Source organism: Episyrphus balteatus, chromosome 2 (genome assembly GCF_945859705.1).
Source record: "Episyrphus balteatus chromosome 2, idEpiBalt1.1, whole genome shotgun sequence".
Lineage (NCBI taxonomy): Eukaryota > Metazoa > Arthropoda > Insecta > Diptera > Syrphidae > Episyrphus > Episyrphus balteatus.
In genome coordinates this window covers 104,893,114-104,921,110 of record NC_079135.1, presented here as the reverse complement: position 1 = coordinate 104,921,110, position 27,997 = coordinate 104,893,114, and the positions used below count along the sequence as shown (strand labels likewise).

The window sequence follows — 27,997 nt, the reverse complement described above, 5'->3', positions numbered from 1 at the left end:
AACAAACATGTTACGTTACCTACTAGAGTATAGAACAATAATGGTCTTCATTGGAAATTGTTACATTTTACTCGTTTAACTAGAAATTATGAGAATGGATTTTGTATCAAAATAACGAATTGAAAATGTACTACCTGGAAAGCAAAACATAAGTAGTGGAACTGATTTGGTATAATTATTATCAATGTAACAGTCAATTTTTAAACAAGCAGAAAGTTTAATCTATATAATATCAAGGCCTAATTTTTTGTTTTAACAAAAACACTTTATTTATCCGGCGTTTTTTTTCTTGAATATCTGTCAAAGAATATATTCACGGTTTTCTATTAAATTTCGAGTGAAATTTTTTAATATTATTCACGTTTTTGAAGAAGGAAAACAATCACAATGAAAATTTAAAAAAATGTGAGCACATACAAATATATACCTTTATAACCTCGAAAACAACCAATTAAGTGGTATTCAATTGGCAAAATAACTATGTATTAAAGCTTTTCTCATTGAGTTTTATTTAACTTATTTTTCTTAATTTTTTAGCTAACATCAAGTTATCTGTAAAATACGGTCAAATTAAATCATTTGTGCTAAGTGGAACTTTTCATTTGCTTTATTTATTTTCATACCGCTTTCTATAGACCAACTAAAAATTAATTCACTGCTGATTTTATTGCAACCTACCTACCAGTGATGCTTCAGACTAAAAACAAAAGTTTTCCATTGATATAAAAATTCAAATTATGTACAGAATTTTTGACTATGAAAAATTGGTAAGTTCTTTTTGGTCACTTTAAAGAGAAGATCATCTGATGAAGTACTTCAACGTAAAATACCTCGTGTCTCATATAGGAAAACGCATTTTGAATAAAAAGAGCAACACCATCCGAAGACGGTGTCTGTTAATTTTGAAATGTTGGTTCCTACCCGCTCAAAGCAATAAAATTTCCGTTTAAAATAAGTGGAATCCGCTTAAATTCTGTTAAATTTAAGATGAATTTCATTTCTTTTTTATATAAATTTTTATCTTAAACTTGCAGTTTATCATACATGTTTCGAACAGTTGGATAGGCTTGATGGCAAAGCAATCGACTACTGATCCAACAGTAGTTGCAGCTTCCAGGATCAATCTCTAGTAGTAGATTATTTAAATGGTTCCACATAAAAATAAGATGATTTTCCACTTAAATTAAGTGGATTTTTTTTTATGTGCAAATTCAAAGAAATTAAGAAGATTTTTCCGTTTAATTTAAGACGAAAGTCATCTTGGCAAAAATTAATGCAGAAATCCGCAAAATTTATACGGAATCTGGTTTTTTTTAGGGCATGTTTTTTCTAAGTTTAGACGATATTTTTTCAAAAATGTTTTGCAATGAACTTAAACGCTTAAGGATAGATACGTGGATCTGAGTGAAGGCTCTATTTTAACATGCAAATTTTTACATTTTAATTTTTATAATTTTTAAAGTTTTAAAATTTAAATTTTCTAATTTTTACATTTTTACCTGCGATATTAACCGTGACCTGCCATAGAACCGTTTTTTTTAATCTGATTCTCTCCGAAACTGCTTTTTCGATTCCAATGAAACTTTTTGTAAAAGAAGAATTTATATTATTATAATACAAGCTAAAAATAAAATTTTAAAAAAAATTTGAATTTTTTTTTTTTTTTTCAAAAACAAATTTTCGAAAACGTGACAATGAATATTTTTGAAATTTCGTTTTTAGATGTTGATTAGTGATTTCTACAAAATAGCATACCAACTTTATTTTAAAACTTTTTTTTTTTTCCAAAAATTTAGTTTTTCAAAAAACGGCTCCAACGATTTTGAAATTTTTGCATTTTTTTTAAATACATGTTAATATATCAATCATAACTGCATACTTGTTTTGTGGGGCAATTTGATTTCAGATGTTGTTTTATTTATTTTTTTTTGTTTAGGTACATATCCCTAATTTTTATATAAAAATTTAAGCAACTTGAACTCTTAGAGCAAGTTTGTGCGACCCAGTCGTGCATTTTATTTTTGTAAAGCATCGCTATAACTTCGTTTTTCTATAACTCTCGAAGAAAAGGTCTTTTAGTAATGATCCGATACAAAAATTTGATGTTCAAATGCTCGTCGTCAAGCATGATAACCTTACTCTAACATGTTCCTAAAATTGGTTCCTTTGCTGATGACATCTTAAGTTTTACAATAATTATAGTTACCTATAGGCTGAAAAAAAATTTGTCCGTCTAGATGGCATAAACGAAGAGTCTAATTCTTCTCACCACCATAATCTTTCCTTATACTTCAAAAACTCTATGGCATCCATTTCAGTAGATGATGTCATGTTTCTAACCATTTCGTATCAAAAATTTCTTCATTTTTTACATGTTGACATTTAAAATTATCAGAAGTACGACAACTACATAGATTCTTAAACTTAATTTTTTGTGAAATTCCATTCATAAGTTTTTGCCAAAGTTTTATTGGACAAGCATAAATAAATTGGCTCCCACACCAAGATCAACCATAAATATGTCGCTCCAACCGAATTATTAGAATTAAAAGATTCTTTTCCAAACAACTAAATCTTTTCCTTCACCACACAACTACACACAACTACACATTTACATTCTTAAGGCATTTCACAATTTCTCTCATCAAGCCGCTTTTTACCGAGTATGTATTATGGATAGCCCTGAACTCGGTTCCTTGCAATCAACTAAAATTCTCCATTTGCCTTTCTATATAGGAAAGTCATAGAGCAGAAAGAAAGCAAGAAAAAAAACACCAGGCAAAATGAAAGTCTAAATTCATCACTGTTGACGTCGTCATGTGCCAGACATACATAATTATCCCTTCTGGGGCTCTATGGGATACAGAGTTATAAGAATAAGGAAAACTTTTATATCTCATTTGAGGGTTTCTATGTGTGTGTGTGTGTGTGTGAATTTTTTTTCTTTTCTTTTTCTAATCCCATTATCCTTACAAATAAAGTACGGAGGATTCATTCCGTAGAGGAAAAAAGGAGAGAGAGGGAAGGAAAAAAGTTATAATGAAAATGTGAAAATTTTCAAACAATAGTTTACTTCCATGACATAGTCGTCACATACTTGTTTTGCCACCATGCAGTTCAGTGGTGTGGAATAAAATCTCTTCCTTTTCATTTTTCTTCTTAAATTTTATTACAGCCAGTCGGGTACTCGAGTATGTGCTAAAGTTTTCTTAAATTTTTTTTTATATATTTTCATTATTTTTTAATTTTTTTTTTTTACTTTTTGCAAGGAAGCAAGTCGCATCGTCACATCCTTCGAATCTATTTGGTGTGTGTCGTGTCGTTATGGTAGCGAATTCATCCCTTCAAACATAAAATGAGTTAATAGATTCCAGATTGAAATTATTATCACATCTTGTCGTAGGTCGTGTGAAAAAAAAAAATTGAAAATCGATAATATTTTTTTTTTGACACCCTGGAAAGCTCAAGGAGACAACAGGAAAAAAATATACAAAACCAAATTGATCAGCTTAAATATTTTATATATACCAGTAGGTAGTACATGGGTACACTTTAGATGAATATGTATAAAAAAAAGTTTAAATGATTGCGCTGAATGATGTATAGCTATCCTAAGCTTTAACAAAATTTTTTTGCTGTTGAAATTGAATTTTTTTTGATAGGTCAAACCTTTATTTAAATTAACGAATATTTAAAATTTTGTTATGCGATATTTTTTTTTTCACTGACGGACGAATTTGAATTATATTTTTATTTGGTCTTTGATTTTATTTCCAATTTATGAGCGAATGAAAAATTGATGCGAGTTTAAATTTAAGTTGAGGATCAATAAAATATACTGAAATTGGGATTAAATTGAATTTTATTTGTCAAATAAATGCTTTAAAATTCGAGAAACCTGTCTACTTTAAATACATTCAGGTTATTACTTTGATAAATTCAAGACTTTATTTTTTTTTTAATTATAATAATTGAGAAAATACTTTTAGAAAAAAATTAAAATTTTAAAACTTTAATTTTTCTTTACAAATCTTAACTCCTTAAATCCCCTTGTGACATTCTGTAACAAAGCCAAAAAAAAAAAAAATAAAAAGCACGACTGGTTCGCAAGTTTTTGCTTTTATCTTAAACGTTGCTTAAAAAACTAAAGTTTTTTTAATTAAATTTTAGAACAAATTTAACTAAAATTTAAAAATAATAAAAAAATTTGATTGTAAAATTACAAAAACATCTCTTTAAGTAGTTTTGTCCTCCAAACGAATTATGCCATTCAGTTTGGTTTAAAACAAAGAATTATTAAAGAATAGTTTAAGCCGTTTACAAAAAAAAAAAATTGTATATTACCAATATTATTTTTTTTTTTTTTTTTCAAAAAAACTTAAAATTTTTTTCCAAAAACGATTTTTTTTAAATTCTCCTATGAAAACTACTAAAACGTTTTTGCGCAAGAATTTTCATTGAAAACGGTATATTGTAGTTTACAAAAAAATCAAAAAACGGTTCTATGGGATGTATTTCGAGAATGGCGCTTTTGAGAAAAACAACCTTTTACATTTTGATCCTTTTTCAACTTGCTCTATAGTAACTATACTGAAAAAAAAAAATTACTCATACACCACAGTAACTAGTGATGGGAACTATCGAATAATTTGAACTATCGAATAGTTCATTCATTCACTATCGAATAAAAACTATAGAATAAACTATCAAATAAAAACTATCGAATAAACTATGGGATAAAAATTATCGAATAAACTATGGAATAAAAACATTCGAATGAAAAACTTTCGTATACAAAAACTATTTGAATGAAAAATTGTCGTATAAAAAAACTATTCGAATGAAAATAGTAACCAAATGAATGAATGAATGATTAAAACTATCGACTGAATGAATATTAAACAACTATCGATAGTTTGATAGTATTTATTCGATAGTTTACCATCACTAATAGTAACCCTTTTTTTAAGTTCAAAATTTAAAATTTCATCACTCATTTTCATGCAAGAAATATACACCGAGATGGCACAGAATAAAAAATAGTTACTCATACGCCCCAGTTACCGCGTATTACTTTAAACTTGAAATTTTTGTGGAAAAAATTTCTAACATTGATCAAATCTGAAAATAAATTGACTTTTAATTATATCTTTTTAACTCCTGTTGTTTGGCATAGCTCAAGTTCAACAGAAGATTTTTCGATAAAAATAATGATTAATGTTCCATAGCCAAAGCAGCGAACCTTAGCACCTGCCAAAGTTCAGAATTTTCTTCTCGAAGACCCTTGAAAGTACGTAAGTTTCGACTGGAGGTTCATTGACTCATCTTTTCTAGAATTTTTCAAAAATTTAGGCTATGATTGAAAATGCATAGATGGTAGAATCGAAAATTTGATAAGTAATTTGGTGTAAATCAATACATACTTCCCTTTTGAATTTTTTGTTTTTAAGATCTAAAAAGTGTTTTTTTGCTGCATACTCTATGGCTTAAACTGAATTTTCACGATTCCAAAAATGGTATGAGTTGTCCCTTTAATATTAAAAAGGGTCATTATATACAAGTAAAAACACTATGTTTGCGGAAGAAAAATTGTATTTTCTTTTTAAATCGTTAAAATTTAATAAATTTCCATTAAAACATTGATCAACACTTCACTTCAGTATAGAAACAATGTAAAATTTAAACTTCACTACTTACACAAGTATGATATGATTATTGATTACATTATGTTTTTTGACGTCATCAATTGTAAGCACGACTATATATCATACCGAGACGAGAGAGAAAGAGATGATGTCACAAAAAAAAAATGCAATTATGAAATTTACATTTTAAATAAAAATTCCAAAGGTATCATTGATCCTTGTAACTTGGTTCAGTTGATTACCTTTTTTTTCTCACCATTCACATTACTGTAAATTTACCATAAAATAAATACAACGACATTCATCAGAAACCAAAATAATTTCGTTTTTTTTTTTTTTGTATTTTTGTTGAATTTACAGAAGAGCAAACAAAATTTTAATCATGATTCGAATAAATGTAAGTAATTAAGGCCGCCAGGAATATCATATCATTCTGGTTGTCGTCCTTTTAAATTTTATTTTCATATACATTCTCAATTTTTTTTTTTTTGTATTTTAAGTTAAATTAATTGAACAGAAAATTAATACAGCATAGGTGTATTCAGAGTGGATGGGTACTATAATATAAATGGAAAAAACCAAAGAAGCATATCAACACCATCATGGATTTCCCTTATAGGTAGTCTATAAGCTGACATCAGCAAGAACTTTCATACTTTATGTATTTTTTTTTTATACTCTTGCAAGCCTCTCTCTTCCGTTGTATAATTGCAAATGAAGTATTATATGAGTGTACTGGTTGGACAAAGAATCCAATGAGATTTATATTATTTTTGTAAAATAAAAAAAAAAAAAGTTAATTCTGTAAAGACAATTACATCTGGACATGTAGTTTATTATACTTATAGTGGCCCTATAGCGTCATAACAGGAAGTAATAATCATGATGTTGCATGCGTGAATGCCACCATTACATTAAAAAAAAACAACAAATTATATAATAAAATAAGCAAACAAGCCGTACGTATATTTTCTCTTATAGGTCAAAAATTTATTAATAAATAGTGTATTTCAGGATGCGAGATATTTAAATCTTGGAATGGCCAATTACACAGCTGTAAATATCAAATAGTGATGAAAAAAAAGTCAACTCCTTTCGACATTATATCATTTTTAAAAATTTTCTGCACAAATCTTTGACATTTTAACTAAAATATAGGTCACTGTGGTGTATGAGTAACTTTTTTTTATTATTTAGGTAAAATTTAGTTACTTATTTCTTGAATGAAATAAGGTGATGGCCAACATAAAATTTTAAATTTTTGTAAAAATTTTTGAAGTTTGAACTGAAGAAATGGTCACTGTGGTGTATGAGCAACCTTTTTTATTCTAGCTGCTTATTTTTTGCATGAAGGTGAGTGATGGCAACTATTACCTTTATTAAAAAGAAATTAAAATTTTTTCTCTCAAATCTAAGAAGTTTGAACAAAACAAAAAAAAATGGTCACTGTGGCGTATACGCAACGTTTTTTTATTCTTTGACAACATCTAGCTGCGTATTTCGTGCATGAAAATGAGTAATGGCCAACTTTTAGGTACTAAAAAGAAATTTTAAATTTTTGTACAAATCTTTGAAGTTTTGAAAAAAAAGGTCACTGTGGCGTATGAGTAACCTTTGTTCATTGTGAACCACCTAGCTGCTTATTTCTTGCATGAAAATGAGTGATGGCCAAAATTATGTTAAAATAAAATTTTTTAAATTTTGTACAAATCATTAAGGTTTGAACTAAAACAACGGCCACTGTGGCGTATGAGCAACCTTTTTAATGAGACATAGAACGGCCAACCAAACTCAAATTTCATTATTTCATCATAGATATGCATTTTTGTGCGAATTTTATTGATGTTCGAATTTCATCGGTCACTATGGTGTATACGTAACATTTTACTCTGTATCATCTCGCAGCTTATTTCTATCATAAAATATTTGTTTTAATTTTTATTAACTTATGATTTCAATAGAATATTAAATTTTGTATAAAATATTTCTGAGATAGGTCTAAAAAATATTGAATTTTTTTTTATTAGACTTTATTTCTCATTCTAAAAAAGTTAACAATGTGTGCAATTTTTTTCTAAAACCAGCTGAATTTAATTGAATTTAGTTTTTTTTTTCAGTTAAAGTTAAAAACAAACTCTTTGAACCTTTTGTAAAGCTACACAGTGCCACAAAGACTACCACATTTTACAAAAAATCAACCTCCGAATCCGAAAAGAAGATCCGTTTATTTGTTTTGAAAATAACTTAAGTATACAGTCGGATTGCAAGTAATTACTTTGAAATTCCTCCCATTCGTGGTAAAGTTGTTTTTCGTTTTGTTTGTTCTTTTATTTTTGTCTGTTTTTGGTCTTATTCAAAGCACGTTAACGACCTTTTTGTATCTCTCGATGTGTGACTTGGTGTACAATCGAATTTCAGGTAAAAGAAAGACAAAAAAACAATCAAAAACACCCTCGTATAGGTATTCTTTTTTTTGTTGAATTTTGTGTTTGTGTCAAATCTAAACTTTAGGTCAGTATTTTTTTTTTTTTGGAAGAGTAGGTAGTTTTTGTTCTCTTTTTTGGACATATGAACTGGGACAAATCGATTCTTTTGTTTGCCAACTTCTTTTATGTTGACTATGCCACCTCTCTACTATACCCTCATCTTGTGTGTTATAGACTTGTTCTTTTTTTTTTTTTGTTAAATCGGATACAATATTAGAGATAGAACTTCAAGCTGAAGTTTCACAAAATTCAACTTGACAGTAGGTACAACTGTGACTGTGAGGAGATTGTATCTTCTTCCATAGTCACCAACTTTTCTCTTGGACATCTCTCTGAGGGTGTTTGTCTTCTTTTTTGTCTAATTCTAACTCTAAAATACCAAAAGAACTGAAAAATCAGAAGCATGAACACAAGAAACAAAACAAAACTGAACAAAAAAAAAAAGAATTAAATATGGTTTTGGAATAGAAAATACAAGAGTGTTCATGCTTGCTTGAAACCAAAAATGTCTGTGGCAAAAGGTTTTCACCACAACTGACATGAATGTGTTGGAGAAAATGGATTGGATTGGTCTTTTGGTGTTTTTTTTTGGTTATGTTTATACACTCTCTGGATGGGAATAATGTTTTTGTGAACAAGTTGTTGCAGAAAAGTATTATTATTATTATTTTTTTTTTTTTTTTGATGAAACATGACAAAACAATGAATTCTAAAAGTATATTTTTAACTCTATTAATTAATTTTTTAATCAAATTGTAATTTTTTTCAAAAACTTTTTAAAAATATCGATTAAAATACACAAAGCTCACCAATTAAAAAATCATGGGTGCAATTCACAGGTGGTAGAAGTGAAACCTTAATAAATAATAATTTTTCTTGAAAAAAAAAAAAATCGAAAAAATCTAACTTTTTTTTATTCCATCACTTTTAAATCCATTTTTTTATATGACAACCTATATTAAATTTTATATCATATGAAAGGTTATTATTTAAGCTTTAAATATTTAATTCAATCACATTTGTACGACATCTAGAAAAAAAATTACATACAAAAAACATATAATCAATGAATTTTTAATGTCGCTTTTTCGTTTCATCTTGTTTCAAATCACTACGATACTAAACAAGTTTTCACTTCAAAAATCTAACGAACTTGATGCACCCTAACCTTCATGTAAACAGGCTGACAAATGAAAATTACGCTTAAAACATATATTTTTTTTTAAATTCATTCATATACAATTTTTTTCCAAGAACATGAAGTAATTGGACTTTGAGCTCTTTTGTACTGACCATATCCATGTCCTTTGCAGGTATTTCCATTACTACCAAAAAAAAAGGACATATTCACGCAATTCGTGTCATGTTCAAAAGTTACATTACAGAAAAAAAAACTGCTTTGTTGGGTATTTATTTAAGCGTGCAGAAACAAATTGACATGTAACAAAGTACAAAAAAAAAAACATGAACAAAAATTACACCCGGAAAAGAAGAATTTACCGAAAATTCCAAAAAACGGTAACAATTTTATTTAAAATACAATAAACATTTCCATGTGTAGAGAGATAAAACAAAAACAAAAAAAATAAAAATAAACAACATTTTCGCTATTCTTTCATCACAGACACACAATACAAACACACATTTCCAAAAAAAAAAAAAAAAAAAAAATATAGTATATTATTGTCCTTCCATAAATCCCAGATTGTTGTAACGGCAGTTGTTGGATTGCTACTATATCGGACACCTTATACCCAGTTTTATTATAAATAAAATGGTTATGCTATCTGCTCATATGCAATTTTCCTGCAGTGGCTTCGTTATTTTCCAACACAATTTATTTATTCATAAAATTTATATATATAAATGTAGGACGGTACATATTGTAGAGTACATGTAGGTATAGTACAAAAATGAAAATGTCAAATTGCTGTTGCTGGCTACTCAACTGCATTGTCATGCAGATTTTTGACTCTCTCTACTATATGACTATATAAAGTCTTAGTGAAGAGTATAATAATTGTGGATTTACAGTATATACACGGTATATCCACGAAACCAACTTGTTACCATGAAACATCATTTATATATTTTATGATTGCAGCAAAATTTGCAGAAACAAGTCTTTTTGATTATTTTGTTTTAACTTTATATTTTTGATAAAACGAAGATTTGGATTTTTTTAAAGGACATTGATAGAGCCACTGAGAAACTAGACTTAAAACCTTTTTTTTTAACCAACGGTGGCTTCCTGCACATGTAGCACAAAATAATGTGTAATGGGTAAGTCACTTCTTAATGAATTTCCTTATCAAACCTTTGATTCGAGTAGTTATGTATGGATTCTGTGTTTAACCTTTTTAATTCTTATGTATTATTTTAAAATTTCCTTTATAGGAATCCAATCAAAATGAATTAAAGTTTTTCATTAATAAATTCATCAGAAGCGCTTAAGAATTCCTAAGTCCTATTTTTAAGTAAAAATGTGTTTCTTGTGTGGTTGCGAGTTATGTTCAAAATACTCTAAACTGTCTTATTCTTATTTGTCCATTCTGATACTAGCTTGTTACTTAAATTGATTTCAATTGTTAAGTTGAAAGTTGCACCAGATATAGACATGATAAATAGAACAGAGAATTTAACAAATTTGAGTCCTGCAAATCTGAATTGATTTACCAATTTAATTTCGAATCTATTAAATTTTCTCACAAACTACTCGATCTGTCTTTTTTTTGTTTTATTTTTTTTTTTTGAAAATCATTATGAACGGTAAATACCGACCTTTTTTTTTATTCTGTATATATTTAATATTTATATTTAATTTTTAATATTTAATTTTTAATACAAAAAAACTGTATAGTTTAAATAAAAATTATATTTAAAAATTTGAAAAAATAAATGTTTGGATTGAAAATAAAATTTAGAAAATCAGTCATTGATTTTTTTGGAAATTTTGGTTTAGATTTTGATTATAATTGATACAAAATTGCATACCTACCTAACAACTTTACTAAATAAAATTGTTTTGAATGTAGTTGTTTTTTTTTTTAATAAAACCAATAAAATTAAATACATAGTTTTTAAAGATATTCAATTTCCATTATTGAGGAATAAATGTATTTTTTCAATATTCATTTAAAAGTTTACTTTGTATAGGCATAACAGTTTTACAAATGTAAGTAGCTTGAAATTTAAGCGCTGGTTTGTGTTACCCAGTCGAGCATTTTTTTTTTCTGACCTATTCGTAATATTAACATTTTTGATACCTATTTTCAAAAAAAAAAATACATTTTTGTTTCTCCAAATGTTATTAAAAAATTGAAAATTCGGTTTTTGTAGAGTTGATGGATTGTGTATATAAAATTTTTCTTAAAAATGACAAAACAATTTGAGTTTTAATTTTTTAACCAACCAGAAATTAAATACCATAGGTAAGAGCCGTTTTTTTTTATAACTTTTTTATAAACAATTAATTAGAAAAAAATTAAAAACCTTTAAAATCTTAATTTCAAAAAATTGAATAGGTACCTTGTTTAAAATCCTGAATATCCTGTTAAAAAAAATTTTATTTCCAGAAATAATTTTTTTTTCTTCTAATTTTGCTTTTGATTATACATAATATGTACAGTACAAATTAGACTGATTCAAAAAAAAATTTTTTTTTTGTTCAAAGCATTGTTGAAAATATTGTTGGAAATGACGAAAAAAAAATACTGTAAAAGTTTCAGCCCTTAATGTTAACATTTAGTACCGCCGCATTTGTGTTTAGAATTTTTTATCTTTTGAATGGTTCATCCAAAAGGCTTGACAAAACCATTTTCTTTTATAAAATTGTCCGCTCTACAAAAAAGCTCTAATAATTTTTTGGATTTACTCCCGCGTTTCGAAGTTATTCAACTTTAAAATATAAAAAGTAATTTTTTCTCATTTTTTTATGATTTTTTGACGAAATTATTAGGTTTTTTCAAAAAATTTGGCAAAATTTTCTAATATTTGTATTCTATGTTGTGTTTTGGTTTCACAGACAATTTTATATAACTCTTAAACCCCTAATACTATCATATTAGATTTCTTCAATGAATTCGAATTATTCATTTTTTCAATTAAAAATTATTTTAATAAATTTTTCGCCTCCGTTTTTTTTTTAATTTTATAAATGCAATTTTGTAGAGCGTTCAATTTTATACAAGAAAATGATTAAATCTAGCCTTTTTGATGAACCATTAAAAAGATAAAAAATTCTAAACACAAATACACAATCTTTCCCATACAAATCGTATGGGAAATAGAAATTTGCGATGCGGCGGTACTAAATGTTAACATTAAGGGCTGAAACTTTTACAGTATTTTTTTTCGTCATTTCCAACAATATTTTCAACAATGCTTTGAACAAAAAAAATTTTTTTTTTTTTGAATCAGTCTACTGTACATATGATTGCTTTTTAAAAATGTTTGTGTAAATTTATTAAAATTGAACAATTTTTTTTGGTTGAAATTAACTAATTCAGAAAACTCCTGAAGGAAAAACCAGTAGGTACCTAATAATGATTTTGAACAAAAAAAATCATCAGTTATGAATTGATAACCTACCATTTTTAAAAAGTTACATTTGAATGTATAGAAATCAAAATCGTTTAATTTTTTGAGTTTTACTGTTTGAGTAAATTGAAATATATTACATATTATGGAATGATGCATTCTATCGGGGTTTTAAAGAATTTTATAAAAATGAAAAAAAAAAAATTGTTCGACGACGACGAACGCTTGGACCGATGACGTATGACCACGGCATGACTTAAATGACACAAAGCCAATACTTGCCCTATACTGATACGTTCAAGTTTTTTTTGAAGTTATACTTCTTATGGGAGGGTGAGTATGAAAATTTACTTTTTGACAAGAATGTCAAAGAGATTATGACGCGATCACCCTGGGTAGCAGGGCTGTCGTTTCACCTTTAGAGTAGGCAGTACTTTAGTATTTAAAAATGCAGTACGCCGCAGTACGGCAAACATAAAACACACAACACGTTGCAAGTTGCATGTTTCATGTGGCAAGTCGCATGTGGCAAGTTGTATGTGGCAAGTTGCATGTGGCAAGTTGCGTGTGGTAAGTTGCATGTGGCAAGTTGCGTGTGGGAAGTTGCATGTGGTAATTTCCATGTGGCAAGTTGCCAGGGTTGCAAAAAGCTCACATTTCAGCTCACAGCTCAGCTCAAATTTGAGCTAGGTACCATAGCTTTGGGTACAACTTTCATTCCTGTAGGTCCACGCGTTCTCAAACCGGGAGAACTTAAAAGTAAAAAAAAAATAGCCACGATTCTGAAAAAATAGGCATGATGTGGCGGTTTAAGATTGAAGGCAATTTTTTAAAAATCTGACAATGTGCAAAGCGTAGGCCCATGACACAAGCTATCATTTGGCATCATTCCCAAAAATTGCTCTCAAGCGGTTTAGCTCCCAGGAGCGTTCAAAGATTCGGGGATTTTTCGAAAAAAAAAATTTACGCCAACTTTCAAACGCGATTTTCTCGGAATTTTGAAAAAAGTCGAAAGACCGGATTGTACCGGATTTTTTTTATGATAAAAAAAGAAATATTTTACTAAAAAAATAGAAATATATTTACTATTAAAAAAACCAAGAAAAAAGATCACGAAAAATTATCTGTTTTATTTATAAAAATATCCATGTGTTAAAATAATTCCATTAATAACTAGAACCAAACATCTTAAGCTATGCTGTTTTATAAAAGTTTAAAATATCTTCATATTTCATTATACTTTTCAAATAAAAATCAATGTATCCCCTCACCCATTACAGCTCAGCTCACTTTACCTTAGCTCACCCAACAGCTCAGCTCACCGACAGCTCAGCTCACCGACAGCTCAGCTCACCCAACAACTCAGCTCAACCATCAGCTCAGCTCACTTTCAGCTCAGCTCAAATGAGCTGAGCTATGGTACATAGCTCAAAAGTGAGCTAGCTCAAAATTAGAGCTGAGCTGTGAGCTGAGCTCAGCTAACTTTTGAGCTTTGTAGCAACCCTGCAAGTTCCATATTGCTACTACTAGTGCTGAAGCACACACAATTCTCATAAAATTACCATATCGCACATTTTATGCGCAGTTCATTTACTTTCGTTAAGCGTATACCGTACGTTCTGAACCGCACAACATGAGTAAATTTCACAGAATAAATTGAAAACTACATGGACGCAAGGAGGATGAAAGAATTAATTTATTGTTCACTTGATAAAAATGTAAAAAAACTAAGTGTGGATTAATTACTTCATAATAGAAATTAAAAATATCAAATGAAATTCATTTACATATACTGAATGAGAAGTATAACTTCAGTCGCGTGTACATGTGTACACACACTCTTTTTTTACTTGCGATATAGGTACTATAGGGCAAGTTTAGGATTCGTAAAAAAAAATCGAACTCGAGATAACAATTTTACATGACATTACGATGATGGAGAATGCCAAAAAAGTGGGTCCGGCAATTCTGTCTGTCTGTCTGTCTGTCTGTCTGTGTGTCTGTCTCTATCTGGAGCTGCAGCCTACACGAGTGAAGTGATTTTCTTCAAACTTGGTAGTTAGCAGTTTTTGGTGATTCCCTAGAGGGGAAATTGAAATTTTTTTTTTATGACCAAAACTAACGGTACCTGCCATATAACGGAAATAGAAAAGTTAATTTTTTTCAAAAACGGCTCTAACGATTTTGATTAAAATTTTTGTGTGTAGTACTACACATAAGAGCCAACTTTTTAAATAAAAAAAATATTTTTTGTACCGTTATTAACGGTACCTGTCATAGAACGGGTTTTTTCATTTCTGAATATCTCGTACAACATTAACCCGATTTAAATGAAAATTTTTATACAAACGTGTGTAAGTAAAAATAATATTAAAAATTTAGAAAATTTTCAAAAAACGCATTTTTGGATTTTTAAAAAATATTTCAAAATTTTTTTTTGAAAAATCAATTTTTTGAAAACGGATCAATGAAAAATTTTGAAATTTAGTTTTTATGTGTAAATTAATTATTTCTTCAAAATGGCATACCAACTTTTTTTTTGAAAAATGTTAAAAAATTTTTATACATAAAAAATTATTTTTTTAAAAAACGGCTCCTACAATTTTCGAAAATTTTTTTCTAAAAATACCTTTTTATACAAGAAATAAAATGGCATATTTGTTTTTTGTTTTAAGATAATTTAAAACGGAGTTTAATTAATTATAAAAACAGATTTAATTTTTTTATAGGTACTACTTATAAAATTTCTTCAAAATATCAAATTTTAAATTTCTTGAATAAAAAGCTTTAACATTATAGTTACTTTAAGCATAAGAGCAAGTACGTGCGACCCCAGTCGTGCAATTTATTTTTTTAAGTAACGACCGGTTTCGACATCTTTGAAATGTTTATTATTCTATTATTGTCTTTCAAAGAAATCACTTATAAGTAGAAAAGGCTTGAAACATTTGTCGTACATACATAATTTTCAAGTGTATATGCTATAGTTAAGATTTTATTGACGTCCATAAAAAAAATATTTGGTTGTGAGAATAGATTCACCCTTGAATGATATTGAAATTTGATTGCAAACATAAAGTATTTTGCAGAAAAAACAAAAACCAATCCACGAAGGCTAATTTTTTCAAATCTCAATGAATAGTGTTAGAAGGAGCTTTATCCCTGGTTTCCAACCTGACGAAATCTTTTATCTTCGAATACACGAAAAAAATAATGGTTCCAGCAAAAAAGTTGTAACCCTAAAAGTCAACTTTTTTATTATTACTAAATTGAATTTTTGCTTCACCAACAAAAAAAAGATTGTTGCCAAACCAAAACTTTAATAACTGGAAAAGACAGGAAATGGCTATAAAATGAGCTTAAAAGAGTGATTCAAAGTGCCTTTTTTTTTTGTTATTTATCTTTGGAGAATTTTTCTTTAAGAAGCAGTCAAAATTGAAACTTTATATTTTTTTAAGCAATTCTTTTGTGTATTGAAATTTATAATTTTATAATATTATATTTCATTATTACATAGTATTTAATTAAAAACCAGTCATCATCTTGTCTTTTTTATCTAAATTCTTTAATTACTTTTTAAACATTTTAAAAATGAATTCCATTTAAAAATTGTAAGAGTCAAACAATTTTCGCTTTTTAATTTTCTAACTTTGGACCTTGACATGACATACATTATGTCGTCGTAACATAGATTACCAAATAAATAAAACAAAAAAAAAAAAAAAAAACGTACAAAAACAAGGACCTTTGTATAGAGAGAGAGAACATAACAGAACTTCAACTTCAAGTGGTTAAAAATTTAATTTCATTTGAGGGTAAAAAAAAAAAAAAAAAACAAGTTCTGGTTTATATATCTCTCTTTCTCTGCTATACAAGGATAGATAGCATATAGAAATGTTTTGCAAAAGAATCTCTTCTCAAGAGGACTTACCTCTAACCCTAAATAGATTTTACTTTTCTAGATACAAATGACATTGCTCTAGATTGCTTTGCATCAAAAGAATCTAAAGAGAGCGTACTGTATACTGTAGTATGAACGACGAATATAATTGAATGTCTTCAAAGGAATGTTTCACTCAAAATATTACTTTTTTTATTTTATTTTTTTCATTTTATCTAAAAATGTTAAAAAAAAAGGAAAAAAATATTTAAACTATATTTTTTTGAAAAGAGATTTGAAACGATTTCAGTAAGTTTTTATTTTGACTAAGAGATGAATGAAAAAATCTTGATAAACTGTTTTCAATGACTTGGAATGGAACAGAATTCATGGGACAAGAGTAATTCGTTTTTTTTTTTTTAAGAATCAAGGCTGAATCTTTAGAAATTTATTTTGAACTTTTATTTTTACGTACAAATCATTTTGTCATTGAAAAATATATTTCTGGTTTTTAAATACCAACTTGAAGAGGATTTTTTATTCAGTTGCTTTAGTTTTCTGTACCTAAACAAGAAGGGTCTCTTCTTTTTTAAATAATTTTAAATAAAATTAAAAAAAAAAATCGTGATTATCTTTCTTAAATTGCTTATATAAAACCATGAATAAAAGCTTTTATTATTCCAATAGGTGCTATCTAACTATGAATTGGGGTCTTAAATTGCTTTTAGTGTATATACATAACTTTAGTTAACAAATTGATAGCGTATAAAGGTAAACTAACAAGTGAATTTAAAAAAATACGAGTTATTTTAACCCATTTGATGTCTAAAAGTCACAGACCTTAATTAGGACCCATAAATCAAAAAAGTCGTGATGGGTATTAAAATTTGGATATCAAGGTAAACTACAATGTGACTTTTCGAAAAACGAGTTATGTCAGCACATTTGGTGTTCAAAAGCGAAAACTGTAATTGGGACAACAAAATTATAAAAAAAGGCATATTTAATGTTTTAAAATGTGTGTGCAAAATAAACGAGTTACATACATATGTATAAACATTTTGTGTCAAGAATCTCAAAACTTTAATTAGGACCCATAAATTAAAAAAAAAATTATGATAGTTGTCAAAATGTATATTATAAAGGTAAACTATCACCTGACTTTTAGTAAAATAAGTTACATATTTCAACTTATTTGATTTCAAGAAGCCCATAACCTCAATTGGGACCCATAATTAAAAAAAAAGCATGATGAATGTCAAAATGTATGTACATATATATCAATGTAAACTGTCACATGAAAAACGAGTTTCGAACAAATTTGGTGTCAAAAAGCCCAAGAAAAAAATAGAGACCCCATAATGAAAAAAAAATTATGGTTCTTGTTAAAATGTAGGTATCAAGATAGGAGTCAAACTGTAAGTTTATGTAAACTATGACGCGACTTTTAGACAAATCCACTGGTGTTAAGAAGCTCAGAACCTTAACTGGGACCCATAAATCAAATCGTCATAATGTGTGTCAAAATTTAGGTACCAATCGATGAAAAATATCATATGATTTTTCGAAAAACGAGTTTTTGAGCTTATTTTGTGTCAAAAAGCCCAAGATAGTAATTGAGACCCCAAAATAAAAAAAAGTCATGATGTGTGGTTATATGTAGAAGTCAAGGTAAATATTCACATGACTTTTCGAAAACAAGTTTTCTTAACCCAATTGGTGTCCAAAAACCCAATAACGTAATTAGGACCCAAAAATGAATAAGAGTCATAATGGGTGTGAAGAATGTAGGTAGGTACCTATCACGGTTTTTTTTTTTTTTTTTTTTTTATGACTTATTTTAACCCATTGGATGTCTTATAACCCAAACCAGAAATGGGTAGAAAAAATAAAATTTAATTATTTTCAATTTGTGTAGGGAAAATGTCTCTCCTTTGTTCATTATTTTCAAAAATCGCAAGGGTCCCAAGAAAATCATAACATCCCGTCAAAATTTTATAGTTATTTCACTATTTTTTCTCAATAATAAAAGTTCCTAGGTACATAATAATCAACAGTGGTTTCTTGTTATTTTTTTCATGTGAAAACAAAAAAAAAAAAATTCACAATGCTACTTCCTTTGGCAAAACGCGTGCATACAAAAACTCCTCATTAGAAATTTCCTTGGAAAAAACATATTTTCAAGTGAATTTTTTTTTAACAACTACTCGTTATATCAAAAGCTAAGAAATCTTATAAAAACATACACTCTGTTGCATGAAATTGTTTCTCTTTGAGCAGAAAGTAAAGAAAGAAAGTAAAAAAAATAAATAAATAAATAAACAAACCACAGCATACCACTCAAAAGCCTTTTCTTTTTAAATTATTTCCCATAATTCCAGGAAAGAACTTGAAACAACCTTCATATATCTACCTTACAGCTACAGCAACATACTCGTATACCACCACCCAACATAAATTCATTCGTGAGTATGTGGTTCTTGAACAAATTAAAACAAAAATGTTTTAATTAAGCAAAAATTACTTTTTCTAAAGCAAAGAAGCAACAAAAAAATAAAAAAAAATAAATAAAAATGTTTCCACCAAAACGCCCTTTTTACACTCGACCCGACCGACTACCAACACCGACTTCTTAAAAATTAATTAAAAGCGTCGTATCGTGTATGTATGATGATATGATGCTAAGGCCCTAAAGTTGATGGTTTAAGTATGTGTTAGTGTGTGTGAACAATTTCTGGGTGCATAATATAACACACAGTTGTTGTTGTTGTAGCAACCTTATAATCGCGTGAGAACCAACCATAAAAGTTACCACAAAAAATCATAAACCGCTCTGTTGCACTATTTAGTTACATATGAAGTTGCAAGGATTCGTCTAGGACTAGGACACATATTCCTATACAACATGTTTATGTAGACTTTTTGTAATACTATACTCGCATCAAGTTTCATAGTTTATATGAATAATGGGCAAATGGGTGTTTGTGTATGTTTGTGGTAACGAGCATTTAAGTGCTCAACAGCGTAACATATGTAAACCAAAGTGAGAAATTTAGTGTTAATGTGCATTAAGATAAGACGATGGAAAGCGAGCGGGCTCTAAACTTTGATACATTATAAAACTGATTAATTAAGAGGTTAAGTTTGAAAGAACATGGAAAAGATGTGCCGGTAAATGATTTCAGAAAACTACCTATAAGTGCTCATTTAGATCGAAATATTGTTAAGTGAAATTTACGGTGGGATGAAATCGTAAGTAGCACTTAAATTTTATATATACTACCAGATCAGAAGTAACAATTTAGTAAAAGAAAAGTATTTTTATCTGATCTTTTAAGGGCGGAGTGGGTTAATATGTTTTGCTTGCGTAGAATCCAATGAAATCAATAATTATGATTATTAGGCTGTGCCATTTTGAGGCAACTTTCGTTTTTCAAATAAAAAACAAGTTCAATATTTTCGAAAATATGAAGCAAATAGTCTCTCACAAAATGAGCTCTTAATATTAATATTTAGATGTGCCTTTTTCTAATTTTCTATTTTCCATATATTATGTAAATAACATGGGAAAAAAATCATTTTTTTTTTCTAATTTTTGTAACTTTACAATAAGGCATTGTAAAAATTAACTGTAATATTATTCTTACAGTAAATTGAGCGATCTACTACAAAATATATGAAATTATGACGCGCCCTTTTTTTGGAAGAAATTTATTGAAAAACATCGAGTTGCAATATATTATGGCAAATTTTATAGGAAATAAGCTAATTAAGAAAAAAAAAATAAAAATTAAAAAAAAATCTGATTTTAGAATCTGATTTTGGTTGCCCTAGTTGAGGGGTTCTGGGTTTAAAGTAAGGACGCGACCAATTTTGTATGGCTGAATTTGATAGAAGACGTTTTACAACAGTTGTTTATAACAAATTTTTTTACAAAAAGTCCCATAAACAAAAAGTTTTCATACGGTAGTGCTAGGTTTGGGTAATTCAATTTATTGGGCATTATTCACAAAAATTGTGGGTGGGAAAAATTTTTATTTTGCATAATCTGTTAAAAATCATCGAGGGACAGTAGATTATGAAAAAATTTATAGCAATTAGGCATTTTGAAAAAAAAGTTCCATTGGTAAAGGTAATTAGGTATATGAAATTCAGTTTAGGGGGCCTAATATCCAAAATAATGACACGACAATTTTTTTTAAATGCCATCTGTCTACGACAAAATCACGACAATTATTGGCATACTGTTTTTTTGATTTAAAGCTCGTATTAAGATTTTGGAGGGGATGGCAGTGCTAACTTGATCTGATCTGGATCACAAGAAAATTAAACAAGGCTATTTTTATATAAGTTTTAGCTTTAAATAGAATTGTGACCTCTAGATACTGGGATCATTTGAAATTTAATTTCTGTATTTTGGGTACCTACCATAAAACCGAAAGGCCTTACTACCCGCAACTACCTACTTTATTTGTATAGATGTATTTTTCTTTGCGTTCTTACCTACCGCATGTTCTTATATTGTTTAGCTGCTCAATAGCTTACCTGAAAATAAAGAAAAGAATTTGTTATCATTTTTTTGATTTTTTAAGAAAAATTTATTATTTTAATAATATAATCAAATTAAAGAAATATTTCTATGTAAAAACAATTTTTATTTTCCTTTTAAGTCCATAAAATAAAAAAAAAATGTCGATTGGTCATCGAGTGATCAAGTCAAGTAAATATTTGTCTATAAAGGCAACAATTTAAACCAAAATATTATCGAATATTAAGCAAAATGTAACCAGTAACTAAAAAAATTACTGTATTAATATGACTACGAAAAAAACTTTTTTTTTTTATACTTTATCAAAAATTCAATTTCCTAATATTTTATTGTAAAAACCATACTTATAAGTAGAAAAAAAGCACCCTTTGGATATACAGTCGACTTCCTCTAAGTCGAACTCCCTTAAAGTCGAATTTCCCTCTAAGAAGAAAAAAATATTAAATAAATCCCTCTTACTCGAATTTCCCTCTAACTCAAAACGATTTTCGAGTCCAGCGCAAGTTCGACTTAGAGGGAGTCGACTGTATTTACTTTGAAAACAATTTTAATCTATTCGAAGAACGTGCAACTAAGTCGTGTATTTTATATCTTAAACAAACTCGCAATTTTAGCATTATTTTAAGGGAAAAAAAATACAATCATCGTTAATTTAGTATGTGATTTTTTTTTTTTCTAAATATTTAAAAATGACAAAAACCGGGGATTTTTTTTAACTATTGTCACGTTTATTGCATATTGATTATTTTTTTTTCTTTTGTGTATTTATTTTTATAACCAGTTACCTATACAAATTGAGTAAAATGTTTCATTTATTATATTTCTGTTCTCAAAACAATGCAAATACCGTGTAAACGATTTTTAATTGATTTTTTTTCATTGAAAATTTAAAAATATAAACATATATATTTAAATTATATAATAATATAATAATTTTCATCGTGATATATTGATTTTTAAACATATTCACATAAATTTACGAGAGCATGTACAAATCTAAATACATATTTTTATCATTAGTTCTTTTTATACTTCCTCTTCCACAATACATCCTTCTACAATATTATTAATTTAAACATAAAGGTAATAGAGGTAACTTTTGTGGCACTTATATACCTTGTTTTCAATGTAGCATTTTCATTTGGAAACAATTCAATTATCTTCTTAGCGGAAAACTGACCAACCATTTTTTAAATTTGGATTTTGCGTTTTATTTTATTCAACAAATAGTATATTGGAAGGTACACTGAGAATAAAAAAGGTGATTTACGGTAGAGTCAGAAAGGAAATATATCAAATTTTGTACTAACAAAAAGAAATTCACCCAGTTTTCTTTTTGGAAATTTAACATACAAATTCTGGATACAAAATTATTTGATTTTTTTAAAATTATGTAAACAGCTTAAATATATAATATTTATAAAGGCTGAAATTTTAGAAAAAAAGCTGAAAAAAGCTGAAAAAAGAAAGAAATTTTATTTTACTAGATACAACGAGCCCTAAAAAACAAACTAGACTAGAAGTGGCTTTAATAAAAAAAAAAAATATTTGAGCTCCAAAAATTTTAAAACAATTCTATATTTTTCAAAATTTATTTTTTTTTTCAAAACAATTTTTTTTTGAAAATTTTACATAAAAGCTTCTACACAAAAAAAAATTGTTGAAATTAAAATATTTCGTTTGGGAGAAAGTCAAAGGTACCGATAGTAATGATTTTCAATATTGAAATTTATCATCAAAAGAAAAATCTTTTCCAAAAAATAGCTAGTTCTTGATTTTTTTTTATCAAAATCATTAGATCAGTTTTCGAGAAAATTTGGTATTTGTTCCAAGCAAAAAAAAAAAGTTTACATAATTTTAACTTTAAATATTATGAACAGACCGTTGGACGGCATGACGAAAACTACTTTTTTAGATTTCTGCATCATCATTTAAACCTCGAAATATTTTTTGGACATGGAACCGATAGATGATACATTGTGGGTTTCTTCTTCTTAGGATCTTAAAAGTTTATATTTCGACTCAAAAACTACCTATAATAATAAAGGTAGTTTTTGAGTCGAAATACAGTCTTTAAATAGTCAACAAAATTTAACTTATTGCAACATTTGCTAAGCAAATAAATTACATAAATAATTTTGGGTCACTGTGGCGTATGTGTAATTTTTTTTAATTGAAAAATCTTAATCTATTTTCGAGTACCTAAGTAAAGCAATTTTTTTCAAAAAATAAAACCAGTCTATTCCCAAATAAAGCTCTAAAAAGTATGAAATAAAAATACATTCTCACCATTATAGCTAAATGTTTTTAGTAGGCACTTTATAAAATGACATAACAATTCCGGAAGAGAATTTATTCTTGTTTCATACGTTTTTTAGTGTGATTTAACAATAGTTGGCTCTTAGTTCCAGAACTTATTGTTGTCTTAGTTTTTCTATCGTCATAATGTTTTGGATGAATTATTTGTAGAGTCACTCTAGAATGCGAGAAATTATTTAGTGTTGCGTCATGTTGTAACGGACGAGGACGAGCAAGACACTTTCAACGATACTCGGTTTGTCATATTACGACACGTATTTTAGAAGCTATATGATGAATCCGACCAAAGGTTAAACACTTAACATAACCCTCCTATTGTTTTTTTTTTTCATTACAGTCAGTTGATTAAGAAAATTGGACAGTTTCTTCCGTAAACATCAACAAAAAAAAAAAAAACTTTATAACCTTTATACAATGCTGAAGGGTAATAAGGCCTAATACTTCGAAATACGATAACTATAAAATATTGATACCTAAAAAACCTAAAAACGTTGTTTTATTTTCAAATGCTGTAGGCCTTATTACCCGCCAAAGACATGAGTATATGGAAAATTATTCCAATTTTTTGGCATAAGATCTAGTATAACAAGAAAAACATAGTAAAAATAGATAACTGCGTGTAACCGATAACGTAGCTACCGGTTTCAAGATCTTGTGTGTGCCAGCTATTAGTTACTGTAAATGAGGCCTTATTAGTCGACAAGTCTTAGTAGTGGACAGGTAATGCAAGCCAACGGGCCTAATTATCCGCACTTACCTTTCCTCAAAACTTTTCTTGACCTCTAAAACACTTAATAGAATGACTGTAACGTAAAAAGAATTTTGGTTAAAGCAAAAATGAAAAAAATACCATGTGACCAAGCCATTACATTGTCCTATTGGCTCTTAAAAATCACATCCTTTGTGATTCTATGAATAAGTTAAGTTAAGTCTTTTTCTTATATCTTTGAAAAAACTGTCACAGAAATGATATCACACTGAAAACTACATATATGCGGTAACCAAACCAAAAAATTACTAGACAAAAGGGGATCATAAAGCCTGTCGGGCAATATGGCCTAGATAAAACTTTTAAGGTTTTCGAGGTTGTTAACACATGAATTATCCGAAAACTATAAAAATGGAATTTTAAATTGTTGCAGGGGCTTAATGTCAAAGTAGATCAAAATCACATAGCTAACACTCATAAACAACTCTGCAAATATATTTATTATTTTCTGCTTTGTTGTATGATGGTCGGTTAATAAGGCCTATAGCGAAATTATTTTAAAAAAATTTCAGCTCCCAAGGTTAGAAAGGGTACTAAAGGGATCATGTGAGTTGGTATTATCAAGGTAATGATTTGCAGAAACTCGGAAAATTGTTTTAATTTTTGCTAAATGTTTCTTAAGTGGGCCTTATTACCCGCATTAATTTAAATTTAATTTAAATTTTAGAGCTGTTGGTATACGCTTTTTGTGTTTTTTTTTTTTTAAATTAAATCCATTCAAGCACATTGCTGCCAATATCAGGTACAATTTTGTAAATAAAATTTTTTCTTCAAGTGCACATTTATATTTTTTGGTTATTAATTTTTCACTCACTTACTTGCCTAACAAATTACTTTTTTGGCCTTTGCATATTATATTTTCAATCAATGGACCAAAGTTTGTAGCAAAAAAATTAAAATGAATGAACACAAAAAAAAAAAAAAACAAAATTGTATAAAATCGAATTACCTCGATTTTATGTTCAGCAATCTAGACTCATCAATCAATTTTTTTTTTATTTATCTCTTTCTCTTTTCTCATCAACAAAAAAAAAATATATATAAAACACGAAGCCCAAAGTTACAAACGATTATATCTCTCTCTGATAGATACGAAACACAATTTCCTTTTATTATATGTTAAATAATCCGTCCCTATTTAAAGAAGAAGCCTACCAACACACACGCATGGCATGCCAACCAACAAGACCAACCAACGATCGTGTGTGTTTCCTCATTCCTCCCTCCCTCTCTTCTCTTTAGTCATATCAAGATCGCACAATAAACAGGACGTCCAGTCCTATTCAAAATATAAACATTCGTTTTTCATTTATTATTAAATTACTTTACAGATATATTACAGTCCACTCTAGAGTTATTGTTCACGGTCCTTCGACGCCTAATACTGTGCTTCGCGCCTTAAGTAAATAGATATATAATTTAATTACTAAAGCGGTAGTGACTGTGAAACCACTAAAGGGTTAAAAAAAAAAAAAGCAAAACAAAAAAATCCCTCTCGCGTTCCTAAAAAAAAAAAAAAAAAGAAAGCAAAATACACAGAACAAAATTATCGACAGATTTTGTTTTTAAGGAATGTATGTGCGAATATGAAATAGACGAGAACACAATAAAATAAATAATCAATAGTGAGTTACTTGTGCTTGTCATTGCTAAAGCAATGACAGGACAAACAAAATTGCTTACCAAAAATGACGAACACAAAGAAGATTGTGTCTTGTGTGTAGCAGATAGAAGTTACGGTACCACATATTTAGTTGCGGGTCCATATTAAGACAGCTGTAGAAAATTCTTGAAGCTGAAATTCTTCTTCAAGTGCATTTCCATGAAGAATGTATGTAAGTAATACATACCTACGTATCAATTATTCAAATTCACCATTTTCATATTTTATTCTATTGAAACTACATTATGAAATATCAATACCCCACGATTTACAAAACACTATACTTCTTAAAAATACACTTCAGCATTTACACATTATATTTTGTTATGTAACTACAAATGTTGCTCTAACATCATAAACAAGTGTTATTACATATTTGCTTGATTTTGCGAATATTAAAAAAAAAAAAAAACATTTTCACTTATGCACAAGCTTAAAAAAAAAAAAAAAAAAATAAGAAATTCCTTTTGCACAAATATCTAAGTACCTATGTATCTAATTCATTCATAGTGCATTTTATATGTTTATTGCGATCAATTTTACTTTTCAATAGACACAACTTAGACACATATTGTTTCGTATGAAATCATTAATCACAATAAATCTTACATATTATGTACCTACATAACATATTTGGCAATTATTATAATGTAATTCATATTTTTCTTTTATGTATCCGCTTAAGATTGAAAATTTTTAATTACACACTTAAGCAATTTCTGCATTTAACAAACCCATTCAAAAAACAGATTCATCTTAGGTACCTATATACATGAATGATTTTCCCAATAAGATTTCCAATTAACAAAACAGTAGATCAGTATAAATTGGATATACTATCTACATACCTACGTATAAAAAAAAAAAAAACAACGCAAAACAAGACACATTGATCTGTGGTGTACGAATGCCGCCACAAGTTATCTATCTATTTGTACTGCTATCCTTCATTTATTGTTTCGCTATTTATTGTTTATGTGACCAACTTGGTGGTGCAACTGTTGGAATAGATACCCCGTTAGGTCGTTTTTGTTTTTGTCGGTAATTTAGCGATGCATTGCTTGTCGCGTGTCACTCGAGTACACATTAGGTAGACAGGACCCTTTTTGTTTTATTGCTGTTTTCGTTGAAATCGCGAAATGTTTTTATGGCGCGGGTAGGGAGATTTGTGTAAATTTGTTTTGGTATGATATCAAACCATCCAATGCACAGAATCGTTCGGATTTCTTTTTCGAAACCAAAATGATTTTGGTTACTTTCATGTTCTCGCACCGTTAGAGTTTCAGATATTTTGATAGCTCTTTTCAGTCTATTGGGTCCATCCAAATTTCTTTAGTGATGAGTTTGGGTAGTTATCTACATGAGCACCAAGTGAGAACATACAACTCTACACACAAATATGCGATGAGATAGAAATAAAGTACCTATCTACCTATGAATCAATATATCAAATCAAAAAAAAAAAAAAAAACTAAGGTATAGTAAAATATCCACTGCAACAGATAACAATTTGGACCAAAGACATAAATGTAGCTACAACTTGTACTATCTCTTTGTCTATGTAGGCACCTAAATTGTCCAGTTGTGTCAGGCTTGGCACATATATAAAAGAAAGAGAAAATAATAAAAGAACAAATCTACATTCTACATACCTACATACCTACATATTAAGAAAAATAAAAAGATTCATTTTTTTGTAAATTTCAATTAATTTAAATTTCAATTTTCACATACATATTAGAATATCATTTTACGGAGGTATAAGTATGACCCGCCAAACTATTTCCAAGAAAATATAGATAGGGGTCTTACACCAATAGTGTAAAAAATCCATTTATTCGAGAATCTACCTACGCGCTACGCATTTATCTATTTGTTTTGCAAATGTATGTAGCCCAACTCGTTTTTTGTGCGAACAATTTCTTTTCCTTTGTTTTAGGGTTTTTGTTGTAACAAATCTATGCAGCTGTTGAGAAAGAAAATCCGTTAGGTCATCTTTATTTGCGTAGGCAGGAAGAGAGTTTTGTTTCGTCAGTAATAAAGGGTTGGTTGTGTCGCATGTCACTCGAGTACATATTAGGTAGGTATTGGTACCCTTTTTAATTTTATGGCTGTTTTTCGTTCAAATCGCGAATTGCTTTTATGGT

The 27,997-nt window shown here is 28.3% G+C and overlaps 1 long non-coding RNA gene across 2 annotated transcripts in view; it reads right to left on the bottom strand.

Annotated features, from left to right (window-relative positions):
• Positions 1-27,997, bottom strand: part of LOC129912186 (uncharacterized) — a 189,515-nt gene that overhangs the window by 17,770 nt on the left and 143,748 nt on the right. Inside the window, exon 4 of one of the 2 annotated variants that reach the window (XR_008771777.1) lies at positions 20,700-21,095. The exons of the other annotated variant lie outside the window; for it this stretch is intronic. This is a non-coding gene — a long non-coding RNA (uncharacterized LOC129912186). Of the gene's footprint in view, positions 1-20,699; positions 21,096-27,997 lie in introns of those variants that run through there. 2 annotated transcript variants of the gene reach the window in all.